Source organism: Narcine bancroftii, chromosome 3 (assembly GCF_036971445.1).
Source record: "Narcine bancroftii isolate sNarBan1 chromosome 3, sNarBan1.hap1, whole genome shotgun sequence".
NCBI classification, from domain to species: domain Eukaryota; kingdom Metazoa; phylum Chordata; class Chondrichthyes; order Torpediniformes; family Narcinidae; genus Narcine; species Narcine bancroftii.
In genome coordinates this window covers 184,300,466-184,322,477 of record NC_091471.1, presented here as the reverse complement: position 1 = coordinate 184,322,477, position 22,012 = coordinate 184,300,466, and the positions used below count along the sequence as shown (strand labels likewise).

The 22,012-nt window shown below is 44.8% G+C and overlaps 1 protein-coding gene across 1 annotated transcript in view; it reads left to right on the top strand.

Moving 5' to 3' along the window:
- The first annotated feature begins 530 nt into the window (after window positions 1-530).
- Window positions 531-22,012, top strand: part of arhgap24 (Rho GTPase activating protein 24) — a 573,751-nt gene continuing 552,269 nt past the window's right edge. Inside the window, exon 1 of the mRNA XM_069926054.1 lies at window positions 531-1,404. The gene's annotated coding sequence lies outside the window, so the exon portion shown is untranslated. The remainder of the gene's footprint in view (window positions 1,405-22,012) is intronic.

Sequence of the window (22,012 nt, the reverse complement as noted above, 5' to 3'; positions counted from 1 at the left end):
CCGTCCATCTGTTGGTGGACCTATCCGATTTCCCAAGTGCTCACGTAATATATAATCTGAACAGCACTGTTGCTAATATTTACATTGCAACTTCCTCCCAGTGTCGAAGCTGCAATGCAAGAGGAGACGAGGAGCTGGAGTGAATGCTTGCCCTGCGGTGTTAGATTAGTCATTCCCTAACACAGGAATTCCCATCGCTGAGTTGAGTTGGCGTGGGAAGTTCAAAGCCGTGAAGTGTTCGCGGCAGCCGACTCTTCCATTCGGGCAGTGAATGGGTTAATCGAGACAACAAACTCAGATGTGATTTCTGTTGTCACGGCCCGGTGATCTTGACACTGAGCAGAAAAGGGGGTTGTCCCTTCTCACCCGCTGCCAGTTGCCCGTGAAACCTGAAACCGGCGACAGAGGCTGAAATTTGTCTCCAGTCTAGCCCCGGGCAGCTGCACGCACGCACACACACCATCACACACCTCCCCTCCCCCCACCCCCACACAGACAAATACACACAGACAAGCAAATACACACACAGACAAATGCACCCATATACAGACTGAGATATACATACACACACCTCCCCTCCCCCCACACAGACAAATACACACATTGAGGCAAGCAAATACACACACAGACCGAGATACACACACACACAAATACACCCATACACAGACTGAGATATACATACACACACCTCCCCTCCCCCCACACAGACAAATACACACATTGAGGCAAGCAAATACACACACAGACCGAGATACACACACACACAAATACACCCATACACAGACTGAGATATACATACACACAGGCAAATACACACACAGACCGAGATACACACAGACAAATACACCCATACACAGACTGAGATATACATACACACAGGCAAATACACACACAGACCGAGATACACACAGACAAATACACCCATACACAGACTGAGATATACATACACACAGGCAAATACACACACAGACAAGCAAATACACACTCGCACACACACAGATTGAGATACACATACAGTCTGAGACGAACAGACACACTGAGACACACGCACACTTTGTCTCCCCCAGTGAACCAGCGCCACTCACTCTGTAATCGCTCTCACTTTTCAAGTGAATGTCAGTAGAGTTCAGAGCAGTAATAAGGTTGCAAAGGAACAGAGCAGGACCCCCTCACCCACCCGTCCCTTTTTTTTACCCTTTGGGACGCCGCCGATACAGATGGTCTGGACCGTCAGCAGAGAGAAGGGGATAAAACTTTTCACTGAAGTGACAGCTTATTTTAGACCTACTTCCTCTCTCGGCTGGTGCCTCAGCTGCAGGGTCGATGGCTGTGAATTCCTCTGACGAGTGAGCAATTCTCGCAACCCATTTCGGATTCAGCTCCACACTTCTCGTCAATCCCACGGTAGGTTTACGTTTTAAGGTGTTATGTCTGTGTGCTGGACAGTAAAGGTCGAATCGGCGTGGGCAGAAACCAGACTGCGGCTGGTGTGTGACGGTGGGACTGGCTGCTTTCGGTGGCGTTTGGCAATAGCGTCGCTGTTGAATTTGAGTTATTGATTAAGTTAGGTTAGTTTGTCAGCTTCCGACCTACCGAATCCTTTTGGACCATTCAGTGGAACTGCAAATCTCGTCGCTTCTGGAAATCGTCCTTGATGTGTTATCATTATATCTGTGTGCCAACAGCGGTTGTTAATAACTGCTAATTCATTGTAAACCGTGACACTGATAGGAGGATCCATCTCATAATCTCTGTCCTCCTTGCCAATTGTAGATGTCACCAAGGTGTCCCGTATCATCGACACCCACATATGTGGGTCATCTCCTGTTACCAGAATAAAATGCAGGAATTTTAAGATTGGAAAAGATATTGTTAAAAGCTGGATGCAGGGTCAGTGGAAGTACTGGGAATGGGATGAAGGCACCCCATTATTGCTGGGAGCACAGAAGGTTTTCCCTGAGAAACATTCAGACAATATTACTGAAACTTACTCCAGGCATCGTTTTGCCACTACTTGACGTAAGATCTGGCCCTCAGCTCTGTTTTTAATTTGTGTCTGGAAAATGTGAATGGCTCGAGCCAGTGCTGTGAATGGGAGCTACTGCAGTCTGGCTAAAATGTTTACAGCCTCAACTGCTGTCGGAATTATTCACCGTTGCCATTTACTATCTGATGGAAGGAAACAATTGGAAAAGCTGAGATGTGGGACCTATTAAAGCAAATCTAACCAGACCTTCCTCAAGTAGGATCTTTTGGTCTGCCATGGAATATTCCCTTGTGTTCCACACCTGATTACTATTTCCTGAAAAAGATGTCATTAAGAATTAGAATCAGAATTTATTGTCATGAACATGTCTCAAAATTTGCTGCTTTGCTGCAGTGGCACAGGTGCAGATATTGGAGGTGAATGATCTCAGTCTTTTTTTGCCAGTGAGGGCTGTCCAAAACTACAGAGCATATGTTGAAGGTAAGAGGGGAAAGATTTAGAAGGGACATGAGGTGCAACTTGTTCACACACAGCAGTAGTATTGAGGGTACTGTACATGGAACAAACTGCCAGAAAATGCATAAAGGTTTGTGCAATTGCCACATTTAAAAAGGCATTTAGTCCATGGATAGGAGAAGTTTGGAGGCAAATTGAGGGAAATGGGACATGCTCAGATAGGCAGCTTGGTCGTTCATCTGAAGACACATGTTGGAGAAACTCAACAGGTAAAACAGTGTATTTTATAACGCAAAGATAAAGATACATAACCAACGTTTCAGGCTTGACGACCCCCCCACCCCCCCTCAACAAGGTCTTAGCAATATGTTAGGAGGCGCCTGAATAAAGTGGTGGGGAGGGGGACAGGTGGAGGAGCACAGGCCCATAGGCAAATGGTAATAGGTGGATAAGGGAGGGAGGCACAACAGTAAATGGAGGAGGGGGTGGCTCTGTGGAAGGAGAGGGAATGGGGTTGAGAGCTGGAGGAAAGGAGGCAGAGAAATAGGGAAGGGAGGGAGAATGGGGAGTAGGCGAGCAGAAACTGGAGAAGACAATGTCAGTGTCATCCAGTTGAAGCGTGCCAAGATGGAATACCCAAACCCACCCCATCATATCTGTCCATGGCCTCATGCATAGCCATACCAAGGACACCTGTAGTTGAAGGAGGAATGCATAATTTTCCATCTTCATACTCTCTAATCTTGGTGGCCACTGTCTTTAGGAAACTTCTCATGTAGTGTGGCCTTAGTTTCCTTGCTAAAGGGCTCAAGCCCAAAACAGTAGTTATGTATCTTTATTTTTTGCTATATAAAGTATATTGTTTCTCCAGCATGGTGTTTTTACTTCAATCACGCTGTCTGCAGACTTTCGTGTTTTAGTCCATTCATCGGAAGAGCATGTTTTCTTGATCTATAACTGTTTTAGATAATTAAATGGTCTTAAATTTGCACACATGTATCAACATACATGGTCACTTTGTTCTGACGATCCTTATGACAATTTCACAACTCAAAGGACTTTTAATATAATCTCATAATATTAAAAAATCCACCTGACATATATGTAGCTGCGGCACTGACTTACCTCATTATAATTTGAGATTCTACCGCTCCTCCGACCCCATCTTAAGAACATGTATTTTAGCAGCTGGCAGGAGCTACAAGGTGGGAAAGAACGTTGGACTTGTGCTATCCACGCAGCTTTACTTGTTGCAGTGCATCACTTGAATTTCACCCTCCTGGCCTTTCACTGTTTTATTGTAGCATGCAGTATTTTCATTACTCTATTTGCTCTCTCGGTCAGTTTGAATAATCTGTGTCCCCACCCCCTGGTGTGAATTCACAGGTATGTCATCATCAGCAGTTTAAGCATGAAGAAGGCTTGCACTTCTGCTGGATGGAGGCAAGGAATGTTCCATCCCTGTCTCAGAAAGATCAGGCTGGATCTTCTGTTTAACCATAACCATAACCATATAACCACTTACAGCACAGAACAGGCCAGTTCGGCCCTACTAGTCCATGCCGTAGCAAATCCCCACCCTCCTAGACCCACTGACCAGCACCCGGTCCATACCCCTCCAGTCCTCTCCTCTCCATGTAATTATCCAGTCTTTCTTTAAATGTAACCAACGATCCCGCCTCGACCATGTCTGTTGGAAGCTCATTCCGCATCCCTACCACCCTTTGCGTAAAGAAATGTCCAGTGAACAGCAGCTGTGATGAATGGATGCCTCCAAAGGGAATGCTATTTTTAAATATTATTCTCCCAAAGGGCACTACCATTGTGCCAGGTTCCAGCCTGCACCTGGCATCTTTGCTCATTCAGTTCACAAATGATGGGTTTAAACAGCAATCATAAACAGAAAAAAAAGGGTTGTATTGGTCATATCACCCAGAACATGGGTGTAATAATGGATTTCAACAGGGAATTGGCAACATACTCAAGTAAGTAGATCTTTTAAAGGCAGCTGGGAAAGCAGAAAAGAACTGAAGAGAGGACCATTTGGACTGAAACATGAAAAGTCTGTAGACACTGTGATTGTAGTAAAAAAACACAGAAATGCTGGAGGAACTCAGCAGATCTCAGAGCATCTGTAGACGGTAAAGATAGACTGTATAACTAACATTTTAGGCCTTGAACAAATCAAAATCGGAATCAGAATTTATTGTCATGAACATGTCATGAAATTTGTTGTTTTGTGGCAGTCTTAGAGTGAAAATATTGCTATAAATTACTTTTCAAAATAAATTAGTGCAAAAGATAAGAAGATAAGGTAGTGTCTGTGGTTCATCGTTCATTCAGAAATCTGATGGTGGGGGAAGAAGCTGCCCTTGTGCCGCTGGGTGCTCGTCTCATGGACTCATTCTGAATATTAGAAGTATCCATATAGGTAAAAGATCTCTATGGTGCTTACACCTCACACTACAATGAATGAGATGAGGAGTTCTGGAAATATTTGGTGGGAGTGGGGTGGAATCCCCCCCCCATAAAATGACATCCATAGCTAAAATTAGCACCCATGGCTTAAAGATCCTTTGACTTGCCACCAATTAGCTAAAAAGGACTAAATATTAACACTGTTTTTATTGGGGCTCCAATATTCACTCATTGAATTTCTGAAGGAGGTGAGACGTCCCTTTTAGAACTTCGAAGCCATGGTCTGATTGCCCAGTGGGCCATCAGCACATTCTGACAGTAAGAGGCTATTGATCACATCTGTTTTATTACATGACAATAAAAGAATCCGAATCTATGTTCACAAGTGCTGGAGGCTTTGACATTTCGTGGACCCATTTAAAAGTTAACAACTTTACTTCAATGATGGAATGGGAAGTTTACACCAGTGTGTCAGTTGACGACAGAATTCTACCCCTGCTCATTCCCACCAGGATTTTGATAAGTGCATTGAGTATTACAAGGTAACCTTTGAAGATGCTTAAGGTTGTCCAGACCAGTATGTTGCAATAGGAATAGGCTGCCTACATGACACTGGTGAAATCTGCAGATGGTATTGTCGAAACATTCTTGTGTGTGCCCATCCAAATAAAATCAGAATCAGAATTTATTGTCATTAATGTGTCACAAAATACGTTGTTTTGCGGTAGCATTACAGGTTCAAAAAAAGAAGAGTGTCTGTAGTTCATTGTCCATTCAGAATCCGATGGCAGAGTTGGTTTTGAGCTGTTGGGTGCTTGTCTTCAGGCTCCTGTACTTCCCTCCTAATGGTAGCTGTGAGAAGAGGTCATGGCCTGGGCAGTGAGCATCCTTGGTGATAGAGGCAGCTTTCTTCTGACATGGCCTCATGTTTGCCTATCATCACACAGTAGCAGGGCTCTCGAGTCGATGGAGTAACTCAAAAATGTTTTGATGTGTGCAGAAGAGCACTTCATAAATTTTACTACATTCATGCCACCTGAACATCTACCATTGTTCAACCCCAAAACAGCACATTGAGCTCTATGGACAATAGCGAGGACATACTTCACCCTGGTTATAATCTCTTCTCAGTGCTACCTTCAATTGGAAGATAGCGAAGACTGATGTTTAGCGCCTCTTGGTACAGGCAGGTGCCCAACAGCTACCATGTTCTTGTACAATCCTAACCCTAATTAAACCAATCTGGGACCATAAAAATATATGTCTATACTGTTGAAACATCACTGTTTTGAGCACTAACTGCAACTGTGGATATTTGTTCATTTACTCTTTTATATTTATGATCATTTTTTATATTTTGGTATAGTGTGGTGTGTATGTTACTGTTTATGGTGCATCTTATGTTGCTGTATTGATCCTGGAAGTAAAAATGTCAGACATATATGTACATTGTACTCATCATATTAAATTCTCAGCATCGTGTTAGACTGGATAATTATCAGATTGTTCAGCATAATCACTTAAGGCCATCTGAGACGGGTGATTTTGAAATGAGAATTTCTGACCATTTCAATTCAAAGTCAGTTCAGTAGTTCTTTTTGAAAATCAAGAGATTGACTGTATTTCCTGTGACCTTAAAGAAAGTACTGTACTCTAAAACCCTGATGAGCACAGAATATGAACTTTGGATGAATTCTTGTCTCCTTGCTGGATGTAATTCATTTAAAAACATATGACTCAGGAGCCTTGGTACAAACATTTGGGCACTGTTATGAGTAAACATTTGGGCACTGTTATGAGTTAACATTTTTGGAAGAAATTGGATGGATTAAAAGAAAACAAAATGGCTATCATGTATTTGCATAAACCGGATAAGCATTAGAATTGATGTAGAGCAGGGTTAGTGCTGGATCCACTTTTGTCTTCTTTATATAAAGGTTGACATAGAAAAAAACAAGAACAATATTAAAACTAGCTGACTGTGCAAAAGTAGGCAACAAAATCACTGTGTGTAAACACCATTTAAAATTTAACATTGATAGTAGAGTCTGCAAGCCTCAGGAATCTAAATTGGAGTCAGGCATTCTCCCTTATCCTTCTAACCTCACTAATAGGCCTTTCCACTCCAACTCTGGTTCCTTCAAAGCTGCTCTATACATCCACAATCCCTTCCTTTCCACCCCAGTTTCCTCCAGCCACTGAATTGCCTTAACTTATTTTTTTCTGGGCACCTTTCATCCTCCATCTCCAGATGTCAATCCATTCACTGGCCTTTAGTCTCTCCACCCAGGCCTGTTTTCCTTTTCCCCACACTCTTCCTGAATGCTATCCAGCCCCCAGCCAATCTGCCTCCCAGTCTATTTACAGACAGGCCATGGAGATATAAAAACCTGCAGCTAAATTGGTCACAAACTGCAGTAATCACAAGGTCTGGATTTCTTAACCCCAAGAACCTATTGAGTGGAGGGCATAACTTTTCTGCCCTTTTTTGTGTGGAGTCTGTTAAGAGATAGATGCCCTGTATTGAAGTGCACTACCAATCAACCGCAGTCACCTTAAAGTGCACAACTTGCATATTGCTGGCCTGGATGCAAGGCAGGCACTGAGGGAGGGTTTGGGCGTGACAACCTTTTTGGGGATATCTGGGAGGGAGGAGTCACAGATTCAGGGGGGTGGGCCAGCCTGTAGAGTACATACATATATCTATATACATATTGGTAGCACCACATTCACTCCTTTTTAAACAAAGTCCGACGGGGTGGTGTGATTTAATGTTCGTTGCAGCGTCGTGATACTTCAAAGTCCCTTATGGATTCATAGAAACATAGAAGATAGGAGCAGGAGTAAGTCATTCGACCCTTCGAGCATGCTCCGCCATTCAACGAGATCATGGCTGATCTTAAAGTTCAGTACCCCGTCCCCGCCTTCCCTCCGTAACCTTTAATACCCTTATACTGAAGAAATATATCTAATTCCCTCTTACATATATTTAATGAACCTGCCTCTACTGCCCTCTGTGGCAATGAATTCCACAGATTCACCACCCTCTGGGTAAAGAAATTCCTCCACATCTCGGTCCTAAATGGTTTGCCTATTATACTCAAACCATGGCCCCGGGTTCTGGATTTTCCCATCCTTGGAAACATCCCATCTGCATCCATTCTGTCCAGTCCTGCCAGAATTTTATATCTCTATGAGATCCCCTCTCAATCTTCTAAACTCCAGCAAGTACAATCCCAATTTGCGCAATCTTTCCTCAGAAGTCATTCCTGCCATTCCTGGTGAATCGCCTCTGCACTCCCTCCATTGCAAGAACATCCTTCCTTAGATAAGGTGACCAAAACTGCACACAATACTCCAGGTGTGGTCTCACCAAGGCCCTGTACAGCTGCAGTAAGGTATCCTTGTTCCTATACTCAAACCCTCTTGATATGAAGGCCAACATACCATTTGCCTTTTTAACCGTCTGCTGTACCTGCATGCTCGCCTTCAGAGACTGGTGTACAAGTACCCCTAGGTTTCTCTGCACTTCCCCATCTCTTAATCTATTGCCATTCAAATAGTAACATGCCCTCCGGTTTGTATTACCAAAGTGGATAACCTCACATTTATCCACATTGTAGTGCATTTGCCATGTATCTGCCCAGTTCCTCAATTTATCCAAATCACACTGGAGCTTCCTGACCCCCTCTTCCGTTCACACAACCCCTCCTAGCTTAGTGTCATCTGCAAATTTGGAGATATTACATCCAATCCCCTCATCCAGATCATTATTGTAAATTGTGAACAGCTGGGATCCCAGTACAGATCCCTGTGGTACCCCACTGGTCACCGCCTGCCACTCAGAAAATGAGCCATTTATCCCAACTCTCTGTCTTCTACCTGCCAGCAAGTTCTCAATCCACATCAATACTTTGCCCCCAATCCCATGAGCCTTGATTTTGTAAGCCAGTTGTTTATGCGGGATCTTATCGAAGGCCTTTTGGAAATCCAGGTACACCACATCCACTGGCTCTCCCCCATCTATTTTACCTGTCACCATCTCAAAGAATTTCAATAGATTTGTCAAGCACGATTTACCTTTTGTAAATCCATGTTGACTCTGTCCGATCCCTTCTCTGCTAGTCATATGCTCCGCTATTACATTCTTAATAATGGATTCCATCATTTTGCCCACTACTGATGTAAGGCTCACTGGCTTATAATTCCCCTCTTTTTCTCTACCCCCCTTTTTAAATAATGAGGTAACATTAGCTACCCTCCAATCCATGGGTTCTGATCCTGAGTTTATCGAGTTCTGGAAAATAATTCTTAAAGCATCTGCTATCTGAATGGACACTTCCTTAAGTAACCTAGGATGTAGATTATCAGGCCCTTGGGATTTATCTGCCTTCATTCCCATCAATTTCCCCAAGACCATGTCTTTCAGTTCCTCCCTTGCATTAGTCTCTATGTTTCCCAACATCCTTGGGAGGTTATTTGTATCCTCTCTTGTAAAAACAGAACTAAAGTAAGAATTTAATTGGTCTGCCATTTCCTTATTCCCCATTATATATTCCCCTGATTCCGACTGCAAAGGACTTACTCTGGATTTCATGAATCTTTTCCTCTTGACATATTTATAAAAGCTTTTGCAGTCGGTTTTTATATTTGCCGCAAGCTTACTGTCGTAATTTATTTTTGCTCTCTTGATTAATCCCTTTGTCCTCCTTTGGTGCATCTTGAACTGCTCCCAGTCTTCGGTTGTGGTACTTTTTTTGGCCAATTGATATGCTCTCTCTTTGGACCTAATGCTGTTTCTAATTTCCCTTGTTATCGACGGTTGAGTCACCTTTTTTAGTTTATTTTTATGCCAAACCGGTATAAACGATTTTTGCAATTTCTCCATTAGATCTGTGAATGCTTTCCATTGTCTATCCACAGTCAACTCCCCCATAAACACCACCCAATCAATCTTACTCAACTCCCGTCTCATACCATCATAATTCCCTTTATTTAAATTCAGGACCTTAGTGTAGGTTTTAATTTCATCACTCTCCATGTCTAGTGGTCTCATCCGTTGCAGGGTCTGAATTTGGGTGCCGATAGAGGGGCCATTTGGTTGGGGTTACCTGGGGAGTTGATTGGCTGGAAAGTGGAGGGGGTCTCCTGCGTACACCAGGTCCCGGATGGAGACAGTGTCCTGTTGACCATGCTGATACTCCACATAGACATATTGGGGTTGGCAAGGAGGAGGTGGACCTTCTCGACCAGAGGGTCAGTTTTGTGGTGTATGTGCCTTCAAAGCAGCACAGACCCAGAGATTGTCAGCTAGGATGGTATTGTGGTTCCAGATGCCGATTGTTTGGGGAAGAACAGACTCTTTCGTGCTGTGTTGCGTTCGTGGCCATGCAGAGAAGGGATCTAGTAGCATGGAATGTGTCAGGGAGGGCATCTTGCTACCGGAGGTGGGCAGTCCTTTTGATTTAAGGGCTAAGAAGACCACTCTCCAAATGGTGGTGTTTTCCCTGCCCATTCCCCTAGGGGGTTATAGCCCATGGTCCTGTGTGTGGCTATACCCTTGGCCAACAGGTACTGGCACAGCTCCTCATTCATAAAGGAGGACCCTCAGGGTTACCCGAACAGAGCGAAAACGCCATGTAGCACTTTTGTGACCGTGGCCGTCGTCATATCCAGGCAAGGGATGGTTAAGGGAAAGTGAGAGGACTCATCCACGTTGTTTAGAAAGTATACATTCCTGTTGTTGGACGGGAGGGGTCCCTTAAAGTCCATACTCATCTGCTCAAAAGGGCAAGTGGCTTTGATAAGGTGGGTTTTGTCCAGCTGGTAGAACTGGGGTTTGCATTTGGCACAGACCGGGCAGTTGTGTGTCAACTCCCTGATGTTTTCGACCAAGTAGGGGAGGTTGTGGGCTCTAATAAAGTGGTAGAGCCTGGTGACTCTGGGGTGGCAGAGATTGTTGTGGAGAACTTGGAGATGATCCAGCTGTGCGTTGGCACATGTCCCCCGGGACAGGGTATCGGGAGGTTTGTTGAGGATAACTCAATTCTCCATCTCAGGTTCTTGTTCTTCTTAATTTTCCCCACTGTTTGTTGTTGAACATAAAGGCACCTGGACGTTTGTCAGTCGGCAAGATGAATGATTTTCTGGCCAAGTAGTGCCTCCAATGGCAGCTTCCACTATAGTTTGGGCCTCCTTCTCGACAGCTGAGTGCCGGAGCTCAGGAGGGTTCTGGCAAAAAATGCCACGGGCTGGCCCACCTAGTTGAGCATGGCGGCCACGGCGAAGTTGGAAGCATCACTCTCCACCTGGAAGGGGATGGATTCATCTACAGCATGCATCACCACCTTGGCGATGTAATCTTTGATGCGTGTGAACACCATTTGGGCTTCTGCTGACAAGGGGAAAGTGGCCGATTTCACCAGGGGGCAGGCTTTGTCCGTGTTTGGGGATCCACTCTGCATAGTAGGAGAAGAGGTCCAAGCACTTTTTCAGGGCCTTGAGGGTCTGGGGTAATGGGATTTTCAACAGAGGGCGCATGCAGTCCAGGTCTGGCCCAATGATGCCATTCTCCACCACTCAGCCCAGGATGGTCAGCCTTGAAGTGCCAAAGACACACTTTTGATTATGTGTCAGATTGAGGCTTTTGGCTGCCTGGAGAAACTTGTAGAGGTTGGCGTCATGGTCCTGCTGGTCATGGCCACAGATAGTCACAATGTCCAGGAGGGAGAAATGTGGCCTTGAGTCCACTGTTGTCGACTATGAGGTCTATCTCCCTCTGGGAGATAGAGACCCCGTTGGTGATTTTCCAGTAGGGGCGTGTAGGAAGTGGTAGATGCAGTCATCTGCCTTGAAGGTAGTGTAAGGCTATCCTCCAGCCAGATTGGTGATAAGCCAACTTGAGGTCGATGGTTGAGAAAACCCGGAACTAAGCGATATCATTGACCATGTCGGCGATGTGGGGAAGTTGGTAGGTGTCTAGCAGGGTGAAGTGGTTTATGGTCTGACTGTAGTCAATGACCATGCATTGTTTCTCTCCATCTTACTACCACTACTTGGGCTCTCCATGGACTGGTGCTGGATTCTATGACCCCTTCCGCTAGGAGTTGTTTTACTGCTCATTAATGAATGGTCTGTCCCCGGAGCTGAACCGTCTGCTCTTTGTGGCTATGGCTTGCATTCAGGGGTGAGGTTCTTTAACAGGAGCAGTGGTGGGATCCTCCTTCCCCCCCTCCATTTTATTCAGCCTACTACCTGCATTTTGCTAATACCGTGATGAAGGGCTCAGGCCTGAAACATTGGTTATGATTTTATCTTTGCTACATAGAACACGCGTGACTTGTTGAGTTTCTTCGGCAATTTTTGAGTTAACTACAATCACAGAATCTGTAGACTTACATTTTTTAGTATACAATAAGTTAAATGTCAACTAAAGACAAGGGTGACATAGCTAGCGCAAAGCAATGCCAGCAGCCCGGGTTCGAATTTGGCGCTGTCTGTAAAGAGGTAAAAGTAGTAAAAACACCATGCTGGAGAAACTCAGCAGGTCAATCAGTGTCCTTTATATAGCAATGGTAAAAATGCATAATCGACTTTTCAGGCTTTAGCCCTTCATCAAGGTGTGGGAAAATGTCAGCAGGCGTCCAAATGAAAGAGTAGGGGAGGGGGCAGGAGATGATAGGTTGAGAAAGGAGAAAGGGGACAGTGATCAAGCGGAGGAGGGATGGCTGGGTGAAGCAAGAGGGAAGGGAAGGGGGGAGGGGGAGGGAGAGTAGCTTAGCAGAAACCAGAAAAGTTGATGTTAATGCCATCTGGCTGGAGCGTGCCTCGACAGAAAATCAGGTGTTGTTCCTTCAATTTGTGGGTGGTCTTGGTGGGATAGTACACAAGGCCATGGACAGACATGTGAATGTGGGAGTGTGACATGGAACTGAAATGGCTGCCAACTGGAACGTCTCTGTCACTGGTGTGGACGAAGCGAAGGCGCTCGGTGAAGCGATCTCTCAATCTACGCCCAGATTCTCTGAGAAGAGAAGGCCACAGAGGGAACTTCAGCATATGGATACACAAGTGAAGTGTTGTTTCTCTTGAAAGGCCTGTTTGGGGCCCTGGACCGAGATGAGGGAGTAGGTGTGGGCACAAGTGTGGCACCTCCTGCTGCCACAGGGGAAGGTGTGTGTATGGGGGGGGAGAGGGCATGCCGGAAATTCCAGAGGATAATGTGTTGGATGCAGAGGCTGGAGGGGTGGTAGGTGAAGATAAGGGGGATTCTATATTTGTTGTGCCTGGGGGCAGAGGGGGCCAGGGCAGATGAGTGGGAAATGGAGGAGATGCGGTCAAAGGCTGAATTGATGGAGGTGGAGGGGAAGCCACGATGGTGGAAGAAGACAGACATTTTGGAAGATCTGGATGGGAAGACCTCATCTTGGGAACAGATGCAGAGGAGACGGAAAAATTGGGAAAAGGGGATAGAATCCTTGCAGGGGACAGGGTGTGAGGAAGTATAGTCTAGGTAGTTGTGGGAGTTAGTGTGTTTGCAATATATGTCAGTGGAAAGCTTGCCTCCTGAGATGAAAACAGAGAGATCCAGGTGAGTTTAAGGTCAAAGTGGAAGTTGGCCGCAAAGTGGAGATAAAGTTGACAAGCTCATCGAGGATGCATGAGGCAGCCTCAATGTAGTCATCGATATACTGGAGGAAGAGTTACTGGATCTTGCCTGTGTTGGCTTGCTGTCTGTAGGGAGTTGTACATTCTCCCCGTGTTCACATGGGTTTTCACGAGGTGTCCCGGTTTCCTCCCACCCTTCAAACATATGTGGGATTTTTGGGTGACACAGTGTCATGGACAGGAAGGGCCTGTTGCCATGCTCTATGTCTCAATTAAATAAATTAAATTAACCTACTTATGGACAGACAAGTTGAGAATAAAATTTTTGCTAGCCATATGGCAAAATGATTACTCCTACTACAGCATTCACAAATGTTCATGCAACATCTTCACTGGGAAAATGGAATGAAACTACTGCAAAAAGTGGGTTTGCACATTGTGATAGTACAGATTCTATGTACAGATGGCGGCAGCAGGACCTTGGGCCTCCGGCGGCGGCAGCAACAGGACCTAGGGCCTCTACACATAATATATATCCCTCTATTCATATAACTCTTAGAAGCCTATTTATTGCAACTATTACATCCACTTCAAATTCTATACCTGGTAGCCCACTCCAGGAGAAGTAGTCAGGTCCTCTGCTTTTCAAACCAGAAATGGTTTGACCTGAAAGGGGAGGCAGGCCTCTTCAGCCCTGTTAAGCATCCTGCATAAGAGAAGGACACGCTGATATAAAATCTACGACCCAAGGACCTCGCTGCCACGTCTCAGCTTGCTTGGCGACGGCACACGAACCATAGGTGTAAAGGGTGGGGCCAGTACTGCGCACACTGCACTCCACCTAAAAGCTCTTTTGCGCAGGCCCGAGGACAAGTCCATGTCCTCCCCCTCAAAAGATGCACACAAACTCAAGTTAGCATGCTGGAACATCAGAACCCTGCTAGACAAGGCTGACAGCCACCGACCTGAACGTCGGTCTGCCCTCATCGCACATGAACTCCTCAGACTCGACATCGACATAACCGGTCTCAGCGAAGTCCGCCTTGCAGATGTAGGCAGCCTCCAAGAACATGGCGCGGGCTACACACTCTACTGGTCTGGCAAGCCTCAGGCTGAACGGCGCCTATCTGGTGTTGGCTTCATGGTCAAGAACTCCATTGCCTCCAATTCGAAAACCTCCCGGCAGGCCACTCTGACCAGATCATGTCCATGCGACTCCCCCTTCAAAACAAGCGACGCATCACCAACGCTCGCGTCGGCAAAGACTCAGAAACCTGGCCAGGAATCCTTGGCAAGCATGGTGTCAGCAAGTGCAATGACAACGGGCGCCTCCTGTTGGAACTCTGCGCAGAACAGCGGCTTGTCATTACTAACACCCTTTTCCAGCAGAGAGACAGCCTGAAGACTACCTGGATGCATCCGCGATCCAAATACTGGCACCTCCTGGACTACGTTCTGGTGCGAGGAAGAGACAAACGAGATGTGCTCCACACCAGGGTTATGCCCAGCGCGGAATGCCATACTGACCACCGGCTTGTTCGCTGCAAGCTCAACCTTCACTTCAAGCCAAAGTTCAAGAACAGTGGAGCCCCCAGAAAGAGGTTCAATGTTGGAAACTTGCAGTCAGTTGTAGTGAGAGGAAACTTCCAGGCAAACCTCCAAGCAAAGCTCGAAGATGCAAACTGCCTCACGGTCACGTCTCCTGAAACCCTCTGGGATCAGCTGAAAACGGCCATACTGCAATCCACTGAAGAGGTACTGGGCTTCTCCTCCAGGAAAAACAAGGACTGGTTTGACGAAAACAACCAGGAAATCCAGGAGCTGCTGGCAAAGAAGCGATCTGCCCAACAGGCTCAGCTTGCAAAGCCTTCCTGGCCAGAGAAAAAATGAACTTTCCGTCTCTCATGCAGCCATCTTCAGCGCAAACTCCGGGAGATCCAAAATGAGTGGTGGACTAGCCTCGCCAAATGAACCCAGCTTAGCGCCGACATTGGCGACTTCAGGGGTTTTTATGAGACATTAAAGGCGGTGTACGGCCCCTCACCCCAAGTCCAAAGCCCTCTGCGCAGCTCAGATGGCGAGGTCCTCCTCAGCGACAAGATCTCCATCCTCAATCGATGGTCAGAACACTTCCAATTCCTTTTCAGTGCCAACTGCTCAGTCCAAGAATCCGCCCTGCACCAGCTCCCTCAACAACCCTTGAGTCTAGAGCTGGATGAGGTCCTTACCCGGGAAGAGACATATAAAGCAATTGAACAACTGAAAAATGGCAAAGCAGCAGGTATGGATGGAATCCCCCCAGAGGTCTGGAAGGCTGGCGACAAAGCTCTGCATACCAAACTGCATGAGTTTTTCATGCTCTGCTGGGACCAAGGAAAGCTGCCTCAGGACCTTCGTGATGCCATCATCATCACCCTGTACAAAAACAAAGGCGAGAAATCAGACTGCTTAAACTACAGGGGAATCACGCTGCTCTCCATTGCAGGTAAAATCTTCGCTAGGATTCTCCTTAATAGACTAATACCTAGTGTTTCCGAAAATGTCCTCCCAGAATCACAGTGTGGCTTTCGCGCAAACAGAGGAACTACTGACATGGTCTTTGCCCTCAGATAGCTCCAAGAAAAGTGCAGAGAACAAAACAAAGGACTCTACATCACCTTTGTTGACCTCACCAAAGCCTTTGACACCGTGAGCAGGAAAGGGCTTTGGCAAAAACTAGAGTGCCTCGGATGCCCCCCCAAGTTCCTCAACATGGTTATCCAACTGCACGAAAACCAACAAGGTCGGGTCAGATACAGCAATGAGCTCTCCGAACCCTTCTCCATTGACAACAGCATGAAGCAAGGCTGCGTCTTCGCACCAACCCTCTTTACTATCTTCTTCAGCATGATGCTGAAACAAGCCATGAAAGACCTCAACAATGAAGATGGTGTTTACATCCGGTACAGCACGGATGGCAGTCTCTTCAATCTGAGGCGCCTGCAAGCTCACACCAAGACACAAGAGCAACTTGTCCGTGAACTACTCTTTGCAGACGATGCCACTTTAGTTGCCCATTCAGAGCCAGCTCCCCAGTGCATGATGTCCTGTTTTGCAGAAACTGCCAAAATGTTTGGCCTGGAAGTCAACCTGAAGAAAACTGAGGTCCTCCATCAGCCAGCTCCCCACCATGTCTACCAGCCCCCAACATCTCCATCGGGCACACAGAACTCAAAACGGTCAACCAATTTACCTACCTCGGCTGCACCATTTCATCTGATGCAAGGTTCGACAAAGAGATAGACAACAGACTCTCCAAGGCAAATAGCGCCTTTGGAAGACTACACAAAAGAGTCTGGAAAAACAACCACCTGAAGAAACACACAAAGATCAGTGTGTACAGAGCCGTTGTCATACCCACGCTCCTGTTTGGCTCCGAATCATGGGTCCTCTACCGGCATCATCTACGGCTCCTAGAACGCTTCCATCAGCGCTGTCTCTGCTCCATCCTCAACATTCATTGGAATGACTTCATCATCAACATCGAAGTACTCGAGCTGGCAGAGTCCGCAAACATCTAATCCATGCTGCTGAAGACCCAACTGCGCTGGGTGGGTCACGTCTCCAGAATGGAGGACCATCTCCTTCCCAAGATCATGTTATATGGCGAGCTCTCCACTGGCCACCGAGACAGAGGTGCACCAAAGAAGAGGTATAAGGACTGCTTAAAGAAATCTCTTGGTGCCTGCCACATTGACCACCGCCAGTGGGCTGATATCACCTCCAACCGTGCATCTTGGCGCCTCACAGTTCGGCGGGCAGCAACCTCCTTTGAAGAAGACCGCAGAGCCCACCTCACTGTCAAAAGACAAAGGAGGAAAAACCCAACACCCAACCCCAACCAACCAATTTTCCCTTGCAACCGCTGCAACCGTGCCTGCCTGTTCCACATCGGACTTGTCAGTCACCAACGAGCCTGCAGCAGACGTGGACATACCCCTCAATAAGTCTTTGTCCGTGAAGCCAAGCCAAAGAAAAGAGACAGATGGTAGTGTAGGATGACTGTGATTGGCTGAAAGTGTAACCACACCTACTGACAGGTCATTCTGGGCTGGTGACCTACTTGTGATATGCTCCAGTCTTTTAGTTAATAAAAATCTTGGTTTGGATCAACAAGTCTTTGGTTCTTTCGACGCGCATTACACACATATAAGAGGAATTTATTTTGTTTTGTTATTGTGTGTTCATGCTGTTCCATTGTGATACCTCCCTCAGATTCAAGATTCTTACATTTAATTCTGTCCTGCAGTCTTTCATCAGTGGCTTTTCCCATGCTCGTGTCATTTTCTTTGCCAACTCTCATGTGCAATGAACAGATTTTTTTGAACCTGAAAAATACATTTTATTTTGTTTGCATTTAAAAAATATTTGTTTAGAGAGGCAGATTTGAATCATTCAAATGTAACACTGTGAAGGAAATTATTAATGATGGATTGATAAGTCATTTTTAATGGCACCTGTTTCCTTAACAATTTGGAATGTTCACTGAAATGCCAGGAACTATATCAGGGGTCTTGTTCCTCTTGCCATCGATGACACATTGAAGGACTGGAAAATGACAAATGCTACACCTCTGTTTCAGATGGACAGGAGATGAACTGAAAACTGTTGGCTGTCTATCTCTGTATCATTCACTAGACCATAATTAGGAGAAAAAAAATCACCTAGAAGGGCAGGAACTTATGAAAGGTTGCCAATAATGGATTTTAGATCATACTGAATATTTTTTCTCATTGAGGATTATAGATGGGGGGTGCAGTCCATGTAATTTAAGTGAACCTTAAGAAAACATTAAATTGACTTTATAAAATAACAGAGATACATCATGAAAGAAAAGGCAACGGTACACTTCTGAATAGACTGAAGGCATTTTAGGATGAAAGTATAGAAATATACCTTGAGTACCAATGTTGCAGGGAAGGATTAAAACATCTCTGAAAATACAAAAATCACTAAACTGTGTCCACTTCAAATACACAACTGAGATTTATAAAAGCACCATTGAAGGAGATCAGAGTGACTCTGTACAAGAAGTCTCCTCACATCTAAACATCATAGATACCATTACCAGCAGTGGCAAGAACCTGTCAGTGTTTTGGGTTTTTGCAAATTGTCTGTATTTGGGAAAGGAAAACCTGAAACAGTCACATCTTTGCAGGAGCTAGCAATGGAAAGAGGGGAATGAATTGATGTGGTGATAGGAATTAGTGTAACATGACCAAATGTACTCACTTCTGACTTCTGACTTCAGTGGAAACAAGTTTTGGGAACTAGTGTATGCTGACATGTTGCACTTTGCATTTAATGAAAGATTAATGTCGACATTCAGAATTGTGAAAACAATAAAATAGAATTAATTTTGGACAAAAGCAAGAAAACATTAAAAGAAAATTCACCAAAATGTATTGTATCCTCCTGCCAGTTTTAGACAAAATCAGGTAAAATCCTTGTAATATTTCCCATGTGAAGAAATTTTTTTCGTGTGTTTCCAATACACAGGCCAGAAGGGCCTGTTACCATGCTATATCTGTTAAAAAAATCATGAAAGTAAATTTAGCTAAGCCCACAATAAGTTGAAAAATCAGATGAAAAGCAATAGTCCAAAAAACATGAGGCAATAATATTTTTAAGAAAAATTCAGTCTTGATGGAATTGTAATTATTAAAATATATTTGAATCCAAAGGCTATTACAGTAAACAAAACTGTTTAATTGCTGAGGTATTGAGATACTCTGCCAGACCTTGCAGAGTGTTAATGGTGCCAAGCTTCACTTGTTGGGAATGCGAATATGAGAGTCAGGTGAAGAGGTCAAATTTCTCAAGGTCATTAAAATGAATCAGCTATACATCAGGAGCTCTGTGGATATCCGGGCTTGACCCCTGGGCCCAATTCTCTGCACAATCAAGAAACTATACTCAATACCAAGAGCAGAGCTACACAGCATGTACCTTGCAGTATCAAATAAAGTTTCTCAGGGAAGCTTAACCATTCGTAAAGCAAACTTGAGAAGGTTCAACCCTGTTTGGATCAGACACTCATTTCCTGTTTACTTGATATATTAAACATAGCACACAAGCAGATTTCACACTGTCACAGTCCAAGAAGAAAGTTATCAATAGCACAAAGTAACTTTACCTCTCAGTGTCTGAGGAATTCCCTTGAGAAGGAAATGGATAGGGGATAAATTTACCTCTGCTGACTGATGCTGAACTCGTATAATGTTAACAGCTGCAGGTTGTACTCACCAACAGACATTTTATTCCTTTGGATTAAAATCTGGTTTAATGGTGGTCATAATGGTACCCTTGGTTCACAGGCTCACTCTTACCCTCCAGATCAGATTCAATGTAACACATCCCTTTACTTGGCCTTTCACAGAGACTTCCCTCCCCTCTCTAACACTGGTAGTTCTTTCCAACACCGATCTGCCCTCAAATCAAATGAGCTTTTGCCTTCCATGCCTAGAATTCTGGGAAAATGCTTCATTTCTCTTAAGGCTTCAGCTGAACTCTTTTCTCCCAAAGAGATGGAATTTTCTGCTCTCCTTCCAGTTTTTGATAATGCAGGCCTTTCGTGTCCCCTTTGTGAGTTGTTCAATTCTTAATCCTTTTCCATCCTGCAGTGTTTCACTCCTCCTCCCCCCTCCAACCCCATTCCCAATCCCATTGATCACTCATTCCATTCCATTTGGTCTCCCTTCATTCCCTTATCATCCTGCCTCCTGTTCCTTCTCGCCTTCTTAATCCTGTTTCTTTCTGCAACTGCACCCCTCCCTGGGCAGTTCATCCCACCAGTTGGTGGGGAGGTGGTATGACACCTGTTGCATTGGAAAGTGGTGCTCTTAACAAAAATATGTAGAGGGCACAACTTTGGAATTTTCACTACTGGGCTGAAGTACTCGGATCAATTCATCTGTCGATGGAACCAATGGGAACAGGGGATTAGTCCCCATTGATCTTTCACAGATAACCCTGAAATGTTGGTCACATTCCTGAAACACTGACAGATGTCATGAAGCATCAGGGGATGGCTTGCGTGTTTTGCTCTGTGGACTGCAAGTTAGCATTAGTTTGGCCAGTTTCAATTCAATTCTGAGTAGGTCAGAGCATAATGGCATGAAACTGCCTTAATTCTGCATGAATTGGCATTCTCAGTGAGAGATCATAGGATGGCTGAAGTGGCAAATGGAAATAAAATCTCAGCAGTGCAAGTATGTGGGCAAAACGCAGCAAACCAGAACGACACAGAAGAAACTAATCAGCTGTTGAATTGAACGAGCTTGATGCAGAGCTGGGTTCATAGAGTAAACAGGCAGGTTTCCACCATGCTCAGCATTAACCTCCTTCTCTGTTGGGCGCAAAAGAATAGTTGAGAATCAAGGGTATTTCCATTCCCTCTGTGGCTTCACCTGCCCCTAACTCTGTAACATATTCCAGACCTCAAATCTTCAAGAGCTTGATGCTCTCCAAAATCTGGTTGATCACACATCCCTGATTTTAAACATTGTCATTTGGAACAATGCTTTCAACCGTCAAGATCCTAAACAAATATATCTTCCTAAATCTTTGTCTCTATCTCTTCCTTTCTCTCATGCCACAGACCTGCTTCTTAGACCAAATTTTATGTTACTTGTTCCTATTTCTCCTTTAGTTTAATGTTTCTGCATGAGTCTGCACAACACTTTAAATGTTTCTCTTTTGCACTTGTTGAACACCTGATCTTATTGAAACATAAGGTGTCATCAGGGGGTTTGATTGTATAGATGTCAGAATATTTTCAGTAGTGGAAGAATCTTGAATGAGAAGAAATACTTGAGGGGATGGGGTGACATGAGACAAGGAATCCACATAGGGTGGGAGCTGCTGAATAACCCATATCTGTTCACAGTCGCCTTTGTACACTCGCAGCTTCGATTTGTGAGCTGGAGCTCTCTCATCGACTATATACAGCAGCTTCATTGCTTTATCTTTTCCTCTTCAGTAGCTACTACTTGATATGGTGAGAGGTTCCTCTTTTCATTGCTTCCACTCATCTGATAGGCCCAACCACAGATATGGTTTTGTTCTTCAGCCTCCGATCTGCAGATCAATAATGTATCTTCCAATGGAAGAAAGTCAAGTCTAGCGTTTCTAGTTACTTGTTTTCACTTTTGGTATCGCAGTGGGGTTATCATTGTCTAGTAACAAGTCATGTTGTTGTTGGCATCCCATTAATGTAGGTGATTCAGATAAAGACATAGAATCATCCATTTCTCAACAAGGCAGTGTTCAATGAAAAACATTTCCTCATATCACTTTATGCCTCTGTATGTACTTCTCTAGCTACAGGAACAGTTCTTTCTTTAGTTTACTCCTTTCCATTTTTATATGGGTTCTTATGGATGCGGGCCTCCATGTCAATGCAATCACAAAGAAGGCTTCCCAGTAGCTGTACTTCATAAGAAGGTTGAAGAGATTTGGTATGTCACCAAAAACTCTTTCAAATTTGTACAGGTGAACCATGGA